Below are 18911 nucleotides of genomic sequence, written 5' to 3' on the forward strand. Positions count from 1 at the left end.
ACTCCTAGGAGAGCTCAAATGAGTCTGGATCTTATAATCGATACATTGTCTAAGGCAGCAGCTTGGTCGACAGGGCGCTTGCTCAGTATGCATGCGGAGCCTGAGTTTGATCCCCGTATTATGTGACGAGTTATATAATCCAGGCCTTAAGAGGACAGGAAGCACAGTGGGACAAAGCCAGGTTTTAGATTCCACAAGACTTATACTGGGATACAGCAGTCTCTTGCTAACGACGATGCTACCGACCATCTGGGCTGTGTGTTTAAAGGTGGGCCAATAGTAACGCCACCAACCCGCTACGTGCTGTCAACTGGACTGCGCTCTGTGCCAAGCACTTTCCACACGTTCTCATGGTCAGATCCCCCCACTGTCTAATACAAATGCCAGAGTCGTTCACCTTTGACTGCTGAAGAAACCGCCAGTTACACACTAAATGTTTGTGCTCCTAACCCCAATTCATAGAAGACCGAAATCCTAATCCCAGCATAGTTATGTTTGGAGAAGGAATCTCTGTGGGAATAACTGAGGTTAAATGAAACCCTCTTCAGCTGAACTAGTGTCCTAAGAAGAGACACCTGAGAACTAGTCTTGCCCAAAAGGCCACATGAGGACATGGAGAAAAGCAGACATCAGCAACCCGGGGGTAAAATGTCACAAGAAACCAAGCCTTCAGCGCTTTCTTCTCGGACTTTGCCTCCAACACTTCCAGAAAACCAACGTGTGCTGTCAGAGCCACCTTGTTTATGGCTTCCTGTTCTAGAAGCTGGAGCTAATTATGTCGTAACCTGGGGAGGGTAGTCTGCCTGACACAGATAACAAGTGGTAGGACGAAGACTTGAACTTAGGACTGCCAGTGAGTAAATCAGATAATGCAGATAAGTCAGGATGGTGGTACCTGCCTGTGATCCCTATACTCAGGAAGCAGAGGCAGGAGGATTGCCTGGAGTTGGAAACCAGCCTGAAGCTGCATAGCAAAATCTGTTCTCAAAGCCAAAACGCAAACACACATAGCTATATTTGCACACTAATCTATACTGCGATACTGTTCTTTACACTAAGTATTAGCACCGATGTGGGTGTCAACAACAGAGGGATGGATGAAGAAATGTGCTCTATGCACACAATGGATTTTTTAAAAGAAAAGCATAAAGAAGAAAGCGCCAAGGCTGGAGACATGGCTCGGCAGTTAAAGGCTCTCGCTATTCTTCCAGAAGGCTGAGTTTCCCCAGCAGGCAGATCACTGAGTCTGAGAGTAGCCTCTGCCTCTTGAGTGTTGGGATTAAACTACCCTGGCTCACATTAAAAATAAAAAAATCTTGGGGGCTGGAGAGATGGCTCAGCGGTTAAGAGCACTGATTGTTCTTCCAGAGGTCCTGAGTTCAATTCCCGGCAACCACATGGTGGCTCACAACCACCTTGAATGAGATCTGGTGCCCTCTGCTGGCATGCAGGCAGAAGACTGTATACACAATAAATAAAATAATATAAAAATAAAATAAAAATAAAAAAATCTATACAATCTGCGAAGTCATAACTGTCTAGAGTGATAAGAGACAAAAGAGAAAGGATTAGGGAAAAACAGTCGGGTAATGGTATGGTGAGAATATGCTCAATGTAAAGACTTGAGTGAAAACTTAAAAATTAATATAGTTTAATAAAACACCCCAAATATATGTAGTATGGATAAAATCCTGGCAAGGTGTGTGATAAATTGTAAGTGTTGGTCAAGTTGATGAATTCGAACAGACCAGAAGGGGGGCGTTGCGTATTGAGAAAAGAGACAAGAAACAGAAGAGTCGCGAGGACTCTCAGTGAATACTATAGATGCCCCAAGTTTATTACTCTTATATACCCCAAACAAAGAGGGAGGGAAATGAATTCCTTACCATGATACAAGGAACATACAAACGTAATTACCTCCCCAATATACAAAACATCTGGTAAACACATCAAGCATCCTTGACCCCTGTCTTGGGGGTCAAGACATCCAATAGCCACACCTTTGGCCAAACATCCTGTTGTCTAGCCTTGGAGAAGCAAGAGTAGGTTTGAACTCTCTGGCCTTAATAAGCACAATAAGCAATTAAAAATGGTTTCTAGCCTGGTGGTGGTTGTGGTGCACGCCTTTAATCCCAGTGCTCGGGAAGTAGAGGCAGGAGGATCTCTGTGAATTAAAAGCCAGCCTGGTCTACAGAGTGAGTTCTAAGCCAGTCTCCAAAGCTACGGAGAAACCCTGTCTTGAAAAACAAAAAAATCATTTCTAATATTTCACCTAAGTCTAAAAGCTGAGCCCATGAGATTATAACTGCTGGGGTGAGTTACTCAGGAAGCCATTAAGGAAGACTGGTTCCTGGGCCCATCGCACAAGCCAGAGGCACCATGGTAGATGCTTAACCCAGTCCCAAATTGACTGCAGCTCCTGCCCTCTGCCTCCCTAGCCTTAGGAGCCAGCTCCCCTGACTCCGAGGCCTTCTCTATGCCACCATCAGAGTCCTCGAGGCTTCAGAGAACCCCAGGCTCCAGCTGGGTTCCCAGACAGGCACATGTGTCCCTACATCTGTCAAATGGCTGCCCCCTCCCATCTAATCTGTCTCTGCCTTATTCACAACCTGCTGGGATAACATTGCTTGACCTCTGGTAAGGAAGGCTGAGGCTAGACCTTGAGTCACAGAAGTTAACACTGGACACTTCCAAAACCTGTACAACTCTATCATAACCATGGCACAAGGAGGAAAACCCCAGACCTGGGGGCCTGGTGTGGCTGGCGTCACTACCGAGGCCTGGGTGATAGCTGTCAGAGGAGAGTGGGTCCTAACACTGAACAAACTTGAGTCCACTCAGTCCAAGTGCACCGTATCTACAAAGACTGGGGATATGGCTATGGCTCAGTTGGTGGGGTGCTTGCTGGTGTACGCAAACGTGGTCTCAGCACTCATAGGGGTGCATACCTGTGACCTCAGCACTCAAGAGGGAGAGGTAAGAGGATCAGAAGTCCCAGGTAATCCTTTGCTATGAGAGAGAGAGAGAGAGAGAGAGAGAGAGAGAGAGAGAGAGAGAGAGAGAAGGAGGAGGAGGAGGAGGAGGAGGAGGAGGAGGAGGAAGGAGAAGGAGAAGAAGAAGAAGAAGAAGAAGAAGAAGAAGAAGAAGAAGAAAGAGAAGGAGAAGGAAGAGAAGGAGAAGGAGGAGAAGGAGAAGGAGGAGAAGGAGAAGGAAGAGAAGGAGAAGAGGAAGAGGAGAGGAAGAAGAAGAGGAAGAGGAAGAGGGAGGAGAAAGAGGGCGGAGAGAGGGGGAGGGGTTAGAAAGAAAACAGCATCTCAGAGAGACCCTGGCAGCTGCACTCTGTCCTTGGAGGGCTCTCTCTGCCCTGTCCCCCGCGGGTCTGTGGGTGGCGATTCGGAAGCTGGCCCCCACACTTTATCCTTACTTCTTTCTAACAGCTCTGAGCTTCTAGAACTTGTTCTTGGGCTATTTTTAACTTGTCCTTTCTTTAAAAAAAAATTACACCAGAGGAGCTTAATCAGCCCAATTTGGCTTTGTGTAGAAAAAGAGAATTTGCAGGCATTACCCAGTAACAGCTACAGAACACCATGGCTGGCTGGCACGCCTCTGCAACCAGCCTTTTCCTCTGCGGTGCCATAGTTTATTTTCGGATGGCAGCCTGCACATATCACACTCATGCCACACAGGGGTTCACTGTGAACCTAGAAGAAACTGAAGATGCAGGTGAAGAAGTTAGAAAAGCCAGTCCTGGCTTCGGGTGACAGGGGGGGCGGGTAGGAGGGAAGAGCTGGGCGCTGGGAATTCATGACCGCCCTCCCAAGCATGACTGCGCATTCTCCATTCTTTTTTTTTTTTTTTTGCGGGGGAGGGGGCGTTTTTGAAACAGTGTTTCCCTTTGGCTTTGGAGGCGGTCCTCTTGTAGACCAGGCTGGTCTGGAACTCACAGAGATCCTCCTGCCTCTGCCTCCCGAGTGCTGGGATCAAAGGCGTGCGCCACCACCGACGCCCGGCTTACACTCTCCATTCTTCATCTCGGCATTGAAAAGCCAGCAGAAGAAATGACAAGAAGCCTCTGGAAGGGGCAGCTGCCATCTCAGATTCTTGTTCGTTTATCATGTTAAGCTCACAACCCCTACACCGCACCTGACGGCATCAACAAGAACAAACCAGAGAAAAAAGTTCAAGTGTCTAACCGCTGATAAGACACCGTGGCAATAAACTTGTCAGAGCCACATTCACCCGAACTCTGGAGCGCACCCCGGCCTGTCAGGGACCTCCGACCACCAACCAGGTATGGCTGCCTCACGTACTCATAAGAAAAGACCCTCATAGAAAGCACGTGACTCGGGACCACCCTGCTACCTGCCAAATTCCAGAAACAGACCTGCAGCTTATCTAGGGCGTAGGCTCAAACAATAGAAGGTGGAATGTGGAAGATAAAGTTAGAGTCTACAGTTAGGTTACCAGAGGACACAAGATGACCTACCCATCCCACTGACCTTCCGCTCCGCCAGGCTCATCACAGCTACAGCACATCCCCCATCCCCTCCCCTCCTCCCTTCCTCTATATAAATCCCTTTGGGATGAATAAAGTTGTCGCCTTGATCAGACTCTTGTCTTTGCTTGTATCCCTGCTGCCCATCTTTATCCTAGGTGTCCACCAGACCCAAGAAGATTGTCCTGCCGGTCGGGACAAGCTAATGACCTGGGATCTGCGTCGCAGGCAGCACTGCTGACCCCAGGAGGGGCACAGCAGTTGGGCATGTGCACTTGGTCTCCGGACCGCAGCTAAGTATCACCCAGGTCCTTCTGGGTAGGACACTAGAGCGCCGCTGGTCATGCTGCTCAGCCTGCCGATCGTTCCAAAGTCCCCAGACCACTTTTGCCATCAGGGCATTCCCACCCTTGCCTGGAGCTCTGCCAAGCCTTCATCTCATGGCACGAAGTTTGCTGACTGCAATTTGTGATATTCAGACGGTGTGTGTCCGCTATCGGGGTGTGCGTGAGGTCTGGGGAAAGAGGGAGCCTTGACTAAACATCCCACTTCCCCCAGTCCCTCCCAATAGTGTTGGCATTAGACACACAACCAGCCAGTAGGACTTGTTGTCTCCAGAACCCACACCATTCTGAACGTGCCGAGATCGTGCAGAAGGAGGAAGGACTTGCCACAAGTAGGACGTAGGGCTGCCTGATCATCTTGCTTAAAAGGAACGATTTTCAGAATGCTAAGAAGGGGGGACTATTTGTGAATGGCAGCACTCGACTTTAAATTAGTGTCTGGGAGACAGAGCTTTTCTGATGGGGTGTGTGACGTATGTATTGCGGATGGATATGACTCATTAATCAAGCAAAAGTAGATGAGGGCCCAAAGAGTAAATTTTATTTTGAGTTGCCTCTCGTGTCTAGTGCTCACAATGTAAAAGGCAAAAAAAAAAAATCTGTGTTTAGACTTTTAATGAAATGAAACAGTTAAAACAACAACAAAAACACCCAGGGCTGTTGTTAGGTTAGGTGGTAGAGTGCCAGCCGATAGCCTAGTGTAGAGCAAGCCCTGGGTTTGATCCCTAGAACCGCATGAACCAGATGTAGTGGTACACACCCCAGCACTGGGGAGGCAGAGGCAGGAAGATCAGAATGACAAGTCATACTCGGCTATGTGAGGAGTTTGAGACCAGCGGGAGCTCTTTCCGTCCATGTCTGGGGGAATGAGTGGGAGGGGGGAAAAGTGCTCTTTAGGTCAACTTTCAGGGGCTGACACAGGGGAGTCATGAGCTGTTTCCCTAAACTCTCACTCGGTAACAACCAACACAAGCCCTGGGATGTCACAGGTTGTGAGAAACCCCTCCCCAACAGCAAACAAGCAAGTGATTCTGCAGTGGGTCCCGGCTCATCCAGTCACTCCCAACAGCGTCTACCTGAAGTGGCCCAGGACCCCGCAGGCTGAGGGCTGTAGTCCCAAGTCTACCCTGTAACTTTGGATGCCAGGAGCAAGTCCCAGGCTGTGGCCCTGTGCTTCTGAGCTGCTTCAAGCTGGGGGCCCTGGAACCCCCTTACGAAGTTTAATTTGCTAGGACTTCATGGCTCTCGGGGAAATGTGTTTAGCGGTTTATTGTAGAGAAAGCCACATAGACTAAAGACAAAGAGATTTATGGGACAGAAAGGGGAGTGCAGGATCAGAACTTCTAGACCTCTCTTGGCATGCTGTCCCGATCTGGGTGCTCTCAGAATGTTTCCTTGGGGAGCAGTGTTTTGAGACTTCGTTCACGCACATTTGTGACAGGATACAGATCACGAGTGGGCAATTCACTTTCAGCTTCCTTCCACAGAGGTCAGGGAAGTGAAAGATTAGAGTTCCAACCCTCTAAGTCTAACTTGGTCTTCCAAGTGACTAGCCTCCATGTGGAAAGCTACTTAAGAACGTCCAGTCATCCGCTCACATCAGCATGGAAGGAATTAAAACAACAACCACAACAGCACACAACTTTCAAGATTCCAAAAGTTTTGGGAGTTGTATGAAAGGACAGAAAGTCAAAGATGAAATACCTATTTTATAGTATCACACAGTGATTATTATAGGCTATTATAGACTGGAAGAAAAAGGAACTCACCAGACCGTTTCTCGTCTTGTGTATGAGTGGCTTAGATTCATGTCCTGACTCCCCATATTAGGGTCCCACAGAGCTCCCCAGAGTTAGACACAATAGGCTACAGATAGATGTCAGACTAGGTGATGATAGATAGATAATAGATGGGCAAATAGACTTAGGTAGACGCTATAAACATACAGATATGCACATGAGAGGGTTTATTATGGGAACTGGCTCATGTGATTATGGAGGCTGATGAGCTCCGGGTAATATCTGCAAGCTGGGGAAGACCCAGGTGAATCCAGTGTCATTAGTCTGGGCCCAAAGGTCAGAAGACCAGGTGCTGTGTGACAATATCCCCAGAGACATGAACAAATGTCTACTCACCCCAGAGGGGGGACTGACAACAGACCACAGTAAGGACACCACCAAAGTCCACTGATGTGGGACGTCCTTCTGTATGCTATGAACCTGTCGCTTTTATTGGTTGATGAATAAAGCTGTTGCTGAGTAAAGCCAGGTGGGAAATCTGGACACGCACAGACACACACACACACACACACACACACACACACACACAGAGAGAGAGAGAGAGAGAGAGAGAGAGAGAGAGAAAGAGAGAGAGAGAGACAGACAGACAGACAGACAGACAGACAGACAGACAGACAGACAAGGGGAGTCTTGCCACTGGGGAAATAAGATACCAGGGCCTTACATGTAAACTACAACCATGTGGTGATTCACAGATTAACAGAAATCGGTTAATAATAAGAGAGAGTTGGCCAGTAAGAAGTCTAAGCCAGCTGGGCGTTGGTGGCACACGCCTTTAATCCCAGCACTCGGGAGGCAGAGGCAGGTGGATCTCTGTGAGTTCGAGGCCAGCCTGGTCTACAGAGTGAGTTCCAGGACAGCCTCCAAAACAATACAGAGAAACCCTGTCTCGAAAAACCAAAAAAAAAAAAAAAAAAAAAAAAAAAAGAAGCCTAAGCCATTGGCCAAACAATCGTAATAGTTATTAAGCCTCAGAGTGGTTATTTCATTAAGCAGCTTCAGGGACCCAGTGGGCAGGGAGAAACTGGTCCAGTGAGACTGGGCGGGAAGAGAAACAGGTCAAGGGGGATTATGGGTGGAACCCATAAAAGCTTCCTCTACAGTCCACACTGGCAAACCAGTGCGATCTACTGGGTTCCTTACAGGAATATGGGTGAGAGGTCACTTATCGGAGCAGAAATGGCGCAAAGACAAGTTTCGTCACCAAAGCCCACTCCCACATGGGCGACAGCTCACAAAACTGGGAACATGGAGCTCACACTGCACAATCTGCAGGCAGCTCCACAGATTGGAGAGTGTCCTTTCCAGGTGCCTCGGTTGGTCTACACACGGCCTCCAGGCAGCCCGGCTTGTCTGAGAGTGACTGTCAACCATCTTCATTGCCTGCTCTGGGAAGAAGTGGCCTGGTGAACACGGTCAGTTTCAGGGGCTTCCGGAAGCTGTTTAGAATGCTTACCTTCTGATTTGAGGGGCTTTGCAGCAGGATGGACTGTTTCAATCTAGGAGCAAACTGTTGCACAGCAAGGGTGTGGAGCAAGAGGTCAACACGGTATCAGAGGAAGCACAGCTCCGCACAGTGGGACTAACATTCTGAGACATGTTTTGTCACTTTACAGAGAGATGTTTGAACAAACTAAAATGCCTGCAAGGTAACCAGGGTATGTAGTTTCAGGGAGTTTGCTGTTGGTGGCAACTTGTTACTCTACAACATCAGGCTGTACTTACAAGGTAGAGGTGTGTGTGTGTGTGTGTGTGTGTGTGTGTGTGTGTGTGTGTGTGTGTATGGGGTTGTTGTTGCTGTGACAAGTACCTGAGAGCTGTTTGAGGAAGGGCAGATTTGCTTTGGCTCAGGGTTACAGACACACCTTCATGGTCACGTGACCCCATGGCTGAGATGGAGCAGAGCATCATGGGATAGCAGGGATAGTAGAACCCAACTGCTTACCTCATGGGTGCTGGAAGGAGGACAGAGGGCCAGTAAGGAAGCCAGATATTTCCACAAGTGCGTGTCCCCCAGTGACCTACTTCCCCCAACAATGCCCCATCTGTTAAAGTTTCCACAGGCCTCCCAGAGAAGAATGCTGCCCGCTGCAAATCTAGGGAGTCTGCAGTGCAAAAGCCAGCGCAGAACATTTCATAGTCAAGCCGTGACGAAGAACTAAGATCTCCCGAGGGTTTAGATAGCGGCTGTGGGAAAGTCAGAGAATCATTTCAGAGCATTCTGTCCAAGCAGCACTGAGGACAGCCTTACCAACTCCGGGTGGGGGGAGGGAGAGCTCTGAGGAGGAGTGGGCTCCAGAGGGAAAACCAGAAGTGAGGTTCTGGTCCCGGAGTTTGTGCTGGCTCTCAGGTGTCTAGGTGGGAAAACCAGGAAATCAGAACACACAGTACTGGAGACACAAACGGAGAGTCCTTGGCCTGCGGAGGAATTCCAAACCACGGGGAACACAGGCATTGAAGGGAGTGAATGTTGTAGCATGAATAATAATAATAATAAAAAAACCCAGAGACAGATATTGGGGCTCAAGCTGAAGACCAGAAAAGCAAAACAACCAGCCAGTAGCTCTTACCACTACCAAGGCTGAAATGGAGATCCTGTCTTCGCTGTGACTGGGAACTGAATCTCACCTGAGGCCCTTTGCTTCTTCCTTATAGACCTCTCTAGTGCTGGGATCAAAGGCATGAGCTCTGTTACTGTTTTAGACGGATTCCATCTCTTGTAGTCCCGGGGTGGCCTCGAACTCACGGAGATCCATCTGCCTCTGTCTCCTGAGTGCTGGGATTAAAGGTGTGTGCCACCACTGCCCAGCCTCTATGGCTAACTAATGTGACTGGTTTTGCATTCTGATGCTCCAGGCAAGTGCTATTAAATCCCGAACAACACGTCACCGCAGAACATGTTGCCTTGGACGGTGGGAGAGGGCAGCATTCTAAAGCAGGTTGACAGTATTCCGTGGTTCCGAGAGTCCACCAATTCAGTACCAAGGGCTGTTCACTATATTTCATGAGGTCGACAGCATCAGCTACCTTGACAGTAGTAAAAAAAACAAAACAAAACAAAAAAACCCACCCCAGTCAGGGGCTGGAGGTGTAGTTCGGTTGGTAGAGTGTTTCCCTAACATCCCAGGAGCCCTGGCTTTCACCCCCAACACCACATAACCACGCATGGTGGCACATGGGAGGTGAAGGCAGGACAGATATTCAAGGCTGGCCTGGGGTAAGGAGAACCTGTTTCAAAACAAACAAAAAACGCCAAGAAAATCAATGGAGTTTCAGAAAAAAGAAAATTGAGAGGAATTGGTAACACCGAGTACAGAGCATTCTCTCAAGTTGTTTAGATGCAAATGTGAAAAGAGAAATGCCCATCGCAACCGATGACTGTGACCAGCGTGGCCTCTCTGTATTTACCCCTCTCCACTACAATAGTGCCATCGTGGTTTTTTTTGTTTGTTTTTCGAGACAGGGTTTCTCTGTGGCTTTGGAGGCTGTCCTGGAAATCACTTTGTAGTGGAAGTGCCATCATGCTTTTAGCCAGGACAGGAGCAGGCAGGAAGACAGCAGCCACGTAGAGATTTGCAGGTGGCTGATTTTTCTTTTTGTTTTATTTAACGTCTATCTGCTTGTTTGTTGCGTTTTTCCTTAATTTACTGAAACGGCCCATTTACTTTGGGGCTACCAATTAAGAGATGCCTGATTTCCCAGACAGGCCCACTGAAACCTGCCAATCTCAGAATCTGTCTCAAAAAAAGGCACAGATGTACTTCTTCTCTCGGGTTAAGACATGTGCTTTAGTTTTTCTGGTTTCAATTTCAACACACTCTTTCTAACTATAGCAGCCTCGCAACGTGTTACATCACGGGAAGTTACCCAATCCGGTCCACCCAGGTCCATTCCCCTTCTGACCTGCTCACAGCTACTCTGGCCTCTTGTCTCTGAAACTTCCTCAGCTGTAAGGGAGGCAAATTCGCCTCCTGCTCTGAAGGCTAAGGGTTTGCTTATTTAAGTCTAAGAAGTGACGTGGCTTAAACACAAAAGAAGAGTTGGCTCAAAGTAGAGAAGGGCCAAAGATAAAGCCGGGAGTGGCGGCAACCCGCCTGTGATCCCAGCACTGGGGAGGGTGCACGCTCGGAAGGCAAAGGCCACCCTTGGCCACGAAGCAGGTTCAAGGCCAGCACGGGCTACGTGAGACCCAGTCTCAAAAACTGCAAACGAGCAGACACTGCTTTACCACCATCCGCTGTGGCCACAGGCTCACACCGCGAGGTTGCTGCACCCGTATGTCACTGCGGAGATCTAAGTATTAGCAGTGCTCCTTTGCCACACTTCGGACATGTGGGAATGTTTATACTAGACCTGCTACGTCCTAAGCGCCTGGCTAAGCCGCACATTTTCTCACTCTAATAAATCTTTCAGCATCCCTACCATTTTCTCCTTTCCTTCTTTCTTTTTCTGAGACAGGGTTTCTCTGGGTAGCTTTGAAGCCTATCCTGGAATTCACTCTGTAGACCAGGTTGGCCTTGAACTCACAGAGATCCGCCTGCCTCTGCCTCTTGAGTGCTGGGATTAAAGGTGTGTGCCACCACTGTCCAGCTCAATTTTCATCTTCCCCCCTGCCTTCCCAGTTATTCTCCTTGGGGGGAAGGGGTTGGGCTCAAATAGGGTTTTCTAGTTTATTAGTATATCCTGGACTACCAGAGTTATCTCCTATCTTTTATTTAACTTTAATTTACTATGTATATGATTTCTCCCTTCTCTTTCTTGAGGCAATGTTTCAGGTATCGGAGGCTTGCTCAAATTTGTTATGTAGCCAACTTCTGATTCTCGTCTCCCACCTCCTCACTGCCGGGATTACAGCTCTGTGCCACCATACCTGAGGTATCGTGTATTTGGAGCTTGAGATCAGACCCCCAAATTGCTGCATGCTAGGTAAACACTCTACCAACTAAGCTATGTCTCCAGATGCCATGTGTGAATATTCTTGGCACGTACAAGTTTTGTATTCATGTACTAAAAGCAAAAAATTTCTAGATGTGGAATTGTGTATTCAAAAATAATATACATACACTGTTCACATTCCCTTTGTACTGGGGAGGCGGAGGCAGGCTGGGCCTCTGCCAGTGTAAGGTCAGCCTGATTTACACAGTGAGTTCCAAGATAGGGCTGCGTAGTGAGACCTTGTCGTAAAACAAACAAAGGCTCAGTGGGATTCCCAGCACCGACATCAGACAGCTCACAACTGGCTGTAACTCCAGCTCCAGGCAGACCCAACCACTGGCACCTGCTCTCACTTGTAGGAAATCACACACAAACTGCATAGTGAACACCACAAAAAAAAAAAACAAAAAACAAAAAATTGGGGCTGGGCACGGTGACTCAGTCTCCTGTAACCCCAGCACTCTGGAGGTGAAATCAGAAGTTCCAGACACACAGTGAGTTCAGGTCAGCCTGGGCTAGGAGTTCCAGACACAGAGTTCAGGTCACCCTGGGTTACAGGGAATTTGTCTCAAAAACAAAACAAAACAAAAGTTCTAAATTGTATTTTATTAGGATTTGTCCAATTTAATCTCACATTCAGTGTTCTCTCGGCCGTGTGTACTATAGACTGCTGTCGGATCATCGCTTCTTTACTTTTTCAATTTATATCAATCCTTTTGTGGGGACTCACGTGAGGTTTTTGTTTGAGACAGGGCCTTATGCAATCCATGCTGGCCTCAAACTTGGTATGTAGCCGAGGGTAATCTTGAACTCTGTATCCTACCGACTCCACTCAAGTGCTGAGATTACAGGTCTGAGCCCGGATGCCCACCTGGCTTTTAATTTATACCAATAATAAGACCATGTTTTGTTTTTAAATTAAGAATCAGCTTAAAACCAAGGCAGACAGAAAAGCAATTGGAGTATTGGGTGTGTCCGCAAACGTAGAAACTTTCTAAGCTGGTAACAGTGGGATATTTTCCATCAAGCTATCACATCGCTAACTGTCGAAAGGATGAAAGCGGCTCTAACCTCCAAGATCAGCAAACCCAGGACTGTAATTAGATCACCTGCCACACACCGGCTACCCACGCACGTCCCTCTTGGCAGGGTTTGGGGAATCTGGAGAGGCTGCACTCCGGAGGGTCCCGGAAGAGAAAGCAGAAGCTCCACCTTGAACCGCCCAGGGCTGCTCGGCGAGAGGGCGTGGATCCTCGCCGCTCACCCCCTCCCTGTCTGGGCTGTTTACTTCCAGCGGCTCACCATCTAAGGAGCCAACGTCGTCGTTCGTTAAGCCCAGAAACCGTCTCGTTTAGGGCCCCTCTCTGGAGGACCCCGCCCTTCCTAGGTGCCTTGTGTGGCGCTAGCTCATTAAGGCCATGCAATGTTAAATGAATCTTGATGGGATGTTTATGGGCATGACTTCCCATAATTCCAGAAGCACGTGGCTTCGGATGAGAGAAGATACTAAAGTATGGGGAGGAATTATTTGCTCTTTGACTGAGCCAAAATAATTAGCCTGCCTGACTCGGTATCTTGGCCCCAGCCTCCCCAATGAGGAAAAACAGACTAAGAAAACTCCCGACCGCACAACAGCAAAAAACACGGGAAAGCGATCCAGTTGGCGAACTTTTTAGAACAACTTCCCTGGTGCCTGTTTCGTATGCAGGCTTTTGATGAAAAAGGAACGGAGTGAGGGAGGTCCAGATTGAGCTGAAGACAAAATCGGGGAGAAGAGGCTTTAAATAGCAGAGATAGCTTAGTGAAACTTAGGGAAGTCGAGCAAGTGTTCGTGCAGACATTCAGTCGCAAGTGCCCTAAATCCCGGGTAATTTTTTTTTTTCCTTCCAGTTGGAAGGCACTTGGTGACTTTTTTAACGCCCCCACCACCTTCCCCAATCTCCACGACCAGTTTTCGGTCAGAATGGCCTCCTGAAATTGCACGACCGACGAAGCTTCCCGTCCCAGTCAGTTCCTCCAGAGGCACAGACAGCCTGGCACCATGCCCTGCCCAGGTGCGCGTCAGGGAAGATAAGCACTGCGCCCCGGGCGACGTTCGGCTGCCATTCTTCTCCGCCCGGTGCACCTGCCGAGCGTCTAGCAGCCAGGGCGGGATCCCGGCCACCTCCCCACCACCCAACACCTCGGAGCAGCCGGCCGGACCCCTAGGCGGGCGCGGCGGGGCGCGCGGGCACAGCGCAGGCAATCACATGGAGGCCCGGGCCCGCCCCATTGGCTGCGACCCGGCCAGTCGCGGCGCTCGCAGGCTGCGGTTGGTCCCAGAGCTGCGGCGCCTGCACGGGCCCGGAGTCCATGTTACGCTTTGTCTAATTCCCCTCGTTACAGAGTCATGTGCTGCTGCTCCCGTCGCCGCTGCTGCCGCCGCCCGGGGTGCCCCGGCTCCTCCGCCGCGCTTCGAGGTGGCAACCGCGGGCGGGGCCGCGGGCTCAGGGTCCAGGGCGCCGCGCGCCTCCGGGGCGCGTCCCGGTGCAGCCGCCGCCCGCCGCAGGTGATGCCGCCGCCTCCCGCCTCCGCCTAAGCTCCGGCGCGCGCGGCCCGGGCTGCCCGCGAAGGTGGGTGCGCGTCGGGCCACCCGGGCCGGGAGGGCGCAGGTGGAACGGCCCCGGGACGCGCAGGCGTTCTGCCTCTCCGCGCCCCGTGGTGCCGCGGTGGAGCCCAGGCTGCCCCCGGGGCCGCGATCGGGAATCCGCGAGGGCACCGGGACCCCGGGTGGGGCAGCGAGACCAGGCCCCCACCCAGCGCCGGGACATTGTTCCGCTTCGGGCCCTGCGCGGGCCGGTGCCGGCTGCCGCGCTCCCGCCTCGGCCTCCGTGCGCGCGATCGTAGGGGCGGAGATTGCTCATCGCGGCGGCTCCGAGTCCTCCCGGAGGTGGGTGTCTGGTGTCTGGCCTGGTTGGCCGGGTGCCGGCGAGAGGAGCCCTTGAACTTCTCCAGAAACGCCTCCCCATCCGCCTCCGTCCCGCTCCGGGTGGGCCGCGCTGGGAGCCCGCGGGCTGGGGCGGGGAGGGGTGGCCCTGCGCCCCGCCTCCCGCGCCCGGGGGGAGGGCACTGGGGCCGCAGGTGCACCCAGCGCGCCGCGGGCCATCTCCGGGTTGGGTACCGGTATAATCCGCTTCTAGCTTGTTTGGAAGCGTGGGCTCTTGGGAACCGGACTTCTGCTTGATTCTGACTTAGGGGTTTGGAAAAGAGGAAAACTGGGGTGCCTACCTAGAGGACTGTCGCCTCCAGTTACCGGAGGTCGATGGGGGCTTCCCTCTTCCTGTCCCCCTTCATGTGGGGTATCCCTAACAGATAAGGACATGAGATTTTTTTTCGTCATTGTTCTTTGATTTTTTTTTTTCTTTTTAAAGCCATCCGCAGTGAAGGAGAGAACTGCTTCGGGTCGAGGGGAGGAGAGGTAGGTCCCCTCTGGAGAGTGTTGGGGTATAGGGACTCAGCGGTTCCCACGCAGTTGTTTGTGGCTAAGATTGTTGGAAAGAAAAAAGCCGGGGGGGGGGGGGAGGGAAATGCGAGCAGGAAGGAGGAAGGCAAAGAGACCCAAGGATTGGGTGGCCTAACCGAACTGGAGCCCCGACTTGACACTCTTGGGGCTCCTGTTTGATTTGTGTTTCCTTTCAAGATTATCTCTCTCCTTGACTTGGGAAGTTTTTTTTTTAAGTTTTATTTTTGTATTAGGCAAGACAACTGTGAAGGCGAGGTTTTGTAAGAGATACAGAGGAGCTGACTTTTGGCAACTCTTCCTTGGCAGTTTAAGTAATAAAAATCCCACCCAGGCAGCGTTTAATGAGCACCTAGTACACCGGTGGAGCTTCTGTGTAGGGAGAGGCCAGGACAAGCAGGGGATTCCCAGCCGCAGTACGGGAGGGGGCTGTTTACTTAGTAAACAACCAAGGGTCCATCTGTTTGCCAAGGAAAGCATGGCTCAGAGCTTCCTGCCCAAAGCTGTGGGACCTGGGGGGGGCTTCTTACAGACCTGGGGGAGTCACCTTGCTTTGTAAGCACCAATGCTAGGTCTTCAGACAGCATCTGGCGTTACAGCTCATGAACCCTGAGCGCATGTATGTGTGTGTGTATATATGTATACAGGCAGAGTTGGCCTGACAGCCAACCGAAGTTAAAAATCCAACATCTCGACACGGAGAAAGAATTGAAGATTAAAATGACGGTGGGGAACACGGGAGTGTTGACTTCTGCTAATCATTTAGGGGAAGCCCTCCATAAAACGACCAAGTAACCCCACAGTGCTGGACAGGGTTCCAAAATGGAGAGTCCCCAGCTTCCGTCCTACCTTAGATTCCTCTGGTTTTTACTGATGGTGTTAAACTTTGTTGATCGAAGCCTAACCACAGAGTAAGAGGTCAGAGGGAGCTGTCCTCAGGTGCCCCAGGGTCCCCTCCCCCGTCTCCACACTGGGTGGAGTGTTCCTGGTGTAAGAGTATTGGGCCATGGCCACCGTTCTCTTTGCCTGCCTTTGCCCTACAGCGTTGAAAAACCCTGGTCAGCAAGTGCCCCCGCCTCCCCCATTAAGTTGTATGTTCCATGGAGTTTCCTCTGAGGGCTTTTAAGCTCTATTTGTTTTTTTTAATATGGAACAACCTGATGTGCTTGCCTTGTCCAAATAGTGAAATTTGTTTTGGGAGCTTTCTGTTTTAGAAATTGGACTTTCCCAATATTGTGGGCAAGTTGTAGATACATTGGCTCAAGACAATCAGGCTGAAGTTTTGACGAATCTTTTCGTTCATGGTCATCTGTGTTCTTTTCTGGTTTTTGTTTGAGATAGGGAGGGTCTCACGCTGTAGCCCTGGTTGGCCTGGAGCTCAAGACTGTGTGCTCTTTATACATCCGGTAGTGGGGTTACAAGTGTGACCCACCCTACACGGCCACGTCTGTTCTCGAAGTGGTAATTTGAAAGGATTTTTACCTTTCTCCTGGCGTTTGAGAAACACCGGATAGCATTGAGTACACGGGCAGGAAGTGAGGGAACAGAGGGGATGCTGTGCTGGTGAGAGCAGAAGTCCAACAGTTGAGGGTGGAAGTGTGTGTGTGGGGGGGGGGCGGGCAGAGACAGGGACCAGAGTAGACTGTAGTTAAGGGTGTGGCTGTCTCAGAGGACAGAGTTTGGGCACACACTTTAGTGGAAGTAACTGGAAAGTACTAACCTAGTTAGTGGGGAGGTTAACTTCGAGTGAGTCAGGAAAGTCAACCCGAGGTCTTCCACAGGTCCAGTCTGCCTCTCAGTAAGCAGCTGGCAACGTGTGGAGAATGTGGCTTAGCATCGCCCTGGGGCAGGTGCTGCTGGCTTCTAGTGGGTAGACATGCCATTTAAACAGCCTCCAGGGCTCTGGAGATAGCTCAGTAGGGAAGAGTGTTTGGTCCTGGAATCCGCGTGGTGGAAGCAGAAACCGACTTCCACAAGTTGTTGTTCCAATACATACCCTTCCCCCTAAATAAACAATGTAAAACAGCAGACAAGCCTTGAATGCAGGCGGTGGGCCTGGCCTATGTAAAGCGCTTGTCCGGGATGTCAGCGGTGCCCACGCTGGGACTGGGGGAAGGTGAGTGGCAAACTGCTTGCACAAAGCTTGAGGAGCCAAGTTCAGATCCCCGGGCACCTTTTAGCTCCAGTGCTAGGGGAGGGGAGACGGCAAGATTCCTGGGGCTCCCAGGCCTGCCAAGCTGAGATGTGTTAAGTGGAGAGGAATAGAGTGTGTGAACCTCTGTCTTCTATACAAGTTCCTGCGGGCGTACGCGCAGCGCATGGACACACACGAAAGTAGTGCTAAAGCCGACGCCGCTTCCCTTCTGCAGTGAGCACGGTGGTGGCCTTCCCAGAAGTGAAGCTACCTTTCTGAATAGAGGGAGTGCCTTTGTTTTTTTGTTTTTGCTTTTCCGAGACAGGGTTTCTTGGTGTAACCCTAGCTGTCCTGGGACTCTAGACCAGGCCGGCCTCGAACTCAGAGGTCCGCCTGTCTCTGTCTCCGGAGTGCTGGGATGAAAGGCGTGCACCACTGTGGTTCTTGGTGGGTGAAGGATAATAACGTGAAGATGGGAAGTAGTCTAGGTGAGTGGCTCCGTGTAGGTCTGAAGTGCTCAGGGCCTGTGCAAAATCCTCTACTCAGGAGACAGATGATTTGGGGCAATAGCTGGCAGGCTGGCAGACAGGCAGGATCATATTGAAGTAAGTGAAGTGTCACAGAACAGAGCTGGTGTTTTAGAGAGGCCAGTCTGACTCCTTCAGCAAATTCCATTAAGTGGCTAGTTTGAATATCCCAAATGTAAGGACTCAGGCACTACGCTGGCCAGCCCCTGTCACCTGGCAGAACGCACTCAGGCAGTGCCCTGGCCAGCCCAGGGTTCCATGAACACTAAGTCTGCACACAGGTGCAAAGGACCCTTTAAAAGACAGACCCCGCCCACTTATGCTGTCTTTCCAGCTCTATCCACTCTCTGTTTCCCACGGTTCCCCTGGGGCAGACAGGACTTTTCCTGTCTCCCTCCCTGTGTCTCTTCACTTCTTTTCTCTTTCCTTCGCCCCCTCCCTCCCCTAAATAATAAAACCTTCTCACTTGAGCTCTGTCTGCCTGGCATGCTCGTCCCCCTCCTCGGCCACCCTCGCCCGCCCGCCGTGGAATCCACCATGGTCCCCCGTGCAAGGTCCCCCATGTGCTTTATCGTCACACCAAGAACAGGGACTGCCCCACATGACGACGGGTCACTGTGTATCGTTGGACCGTCTGGTTTTTTTTTTTTTTTTTTATCCCAGCCGTTTCAGTGACTGCCTTGCTCTGGAAACTGTTCCGGTCACAGGACAGACTGAGGTTTTTTTTTTTTTTTTCCTTTCCCCAGTTTTACAATGTAAAGCCGTCTCCAGTGTTCATGTTTCATATCTAGTCGGCCCCGCTCCTGAAAGGCCTGGGATTCAGTGTGGTAATTGGGATAGGAGGGGCCAGGCAGGAGCAGTAGGAAAGCTACCCCTGAGACCTACTCTGCTTAACTTTCTTTTGCTGCTTAAGCTGTCCTGCTAATTTCTGCCTCTCCTACCACAGACTCAGGTCGTGGTCAAAAATGTTTTGTATGCACGGGGCAACATTTTCCCCTTCCTCTTGAGAGGTTGAGTTGGACTTTCTGTTACCTTATCGAGCGTTTTGAATTTTGGTTCCATCTTGTCGTCTTGTCAGGGGAAAAAACAGGCAAGGATGGTTTTGCTAAAACGCTGGCTGCCACTCAAATCTGGTTGTAGTGGGACTCACAGGTTTGGGGTGCCGCTGGTCTTCTCTG

General features: G+C 50.6%; 1 protein-coding gene across 3 annotated transcripts in view; it reads left to right on the top strand.

Annotated features, from left to right (window-relative positions):
• The first annotated feature begins 14111 nt into the window (after positions 1–14111).
• The window catches only part of Lrrc8d (leucine rich repeat containing 8 VRAC subunit D), a 108639-nt gene continuing 103839 nt past the window's right edge, over positions 14112–18911 (top strand). The window contains exons 1-2 of one of the 3 annotated variants that reach the window (XM_040733389.1): positions 14484–14502; positions 14984–15030. The gene's annotated coding sequence lies outside the window, so the exon portion shown is untranslated. Of the gene's footprint in view, positions 14186–14362; positions 14503–14983; positions 15031–18911 lie in introns of those variants that run through there. The other 2 variants (XM_040733388.1, XM_040733390.1) reach the window with 2 other exon arrangements.

Source organism: Mesocricetus auratus, unplaced genomic scaffold (genome assembly GCF_017639785.1).
Source record: "Mesocricetus auratus isolate SY011 unplaced genomic scaffold, BCM_Maur_2.0 Super-Scaffold_100031, whole genome shotgun sequence".
Taxonomy (NCBI): Eukaryota; Metazoa; Chordata; class Mammalia; order Rodentia; family Cricetidae; genus Mesocricetus; species Mesocricetus auratus.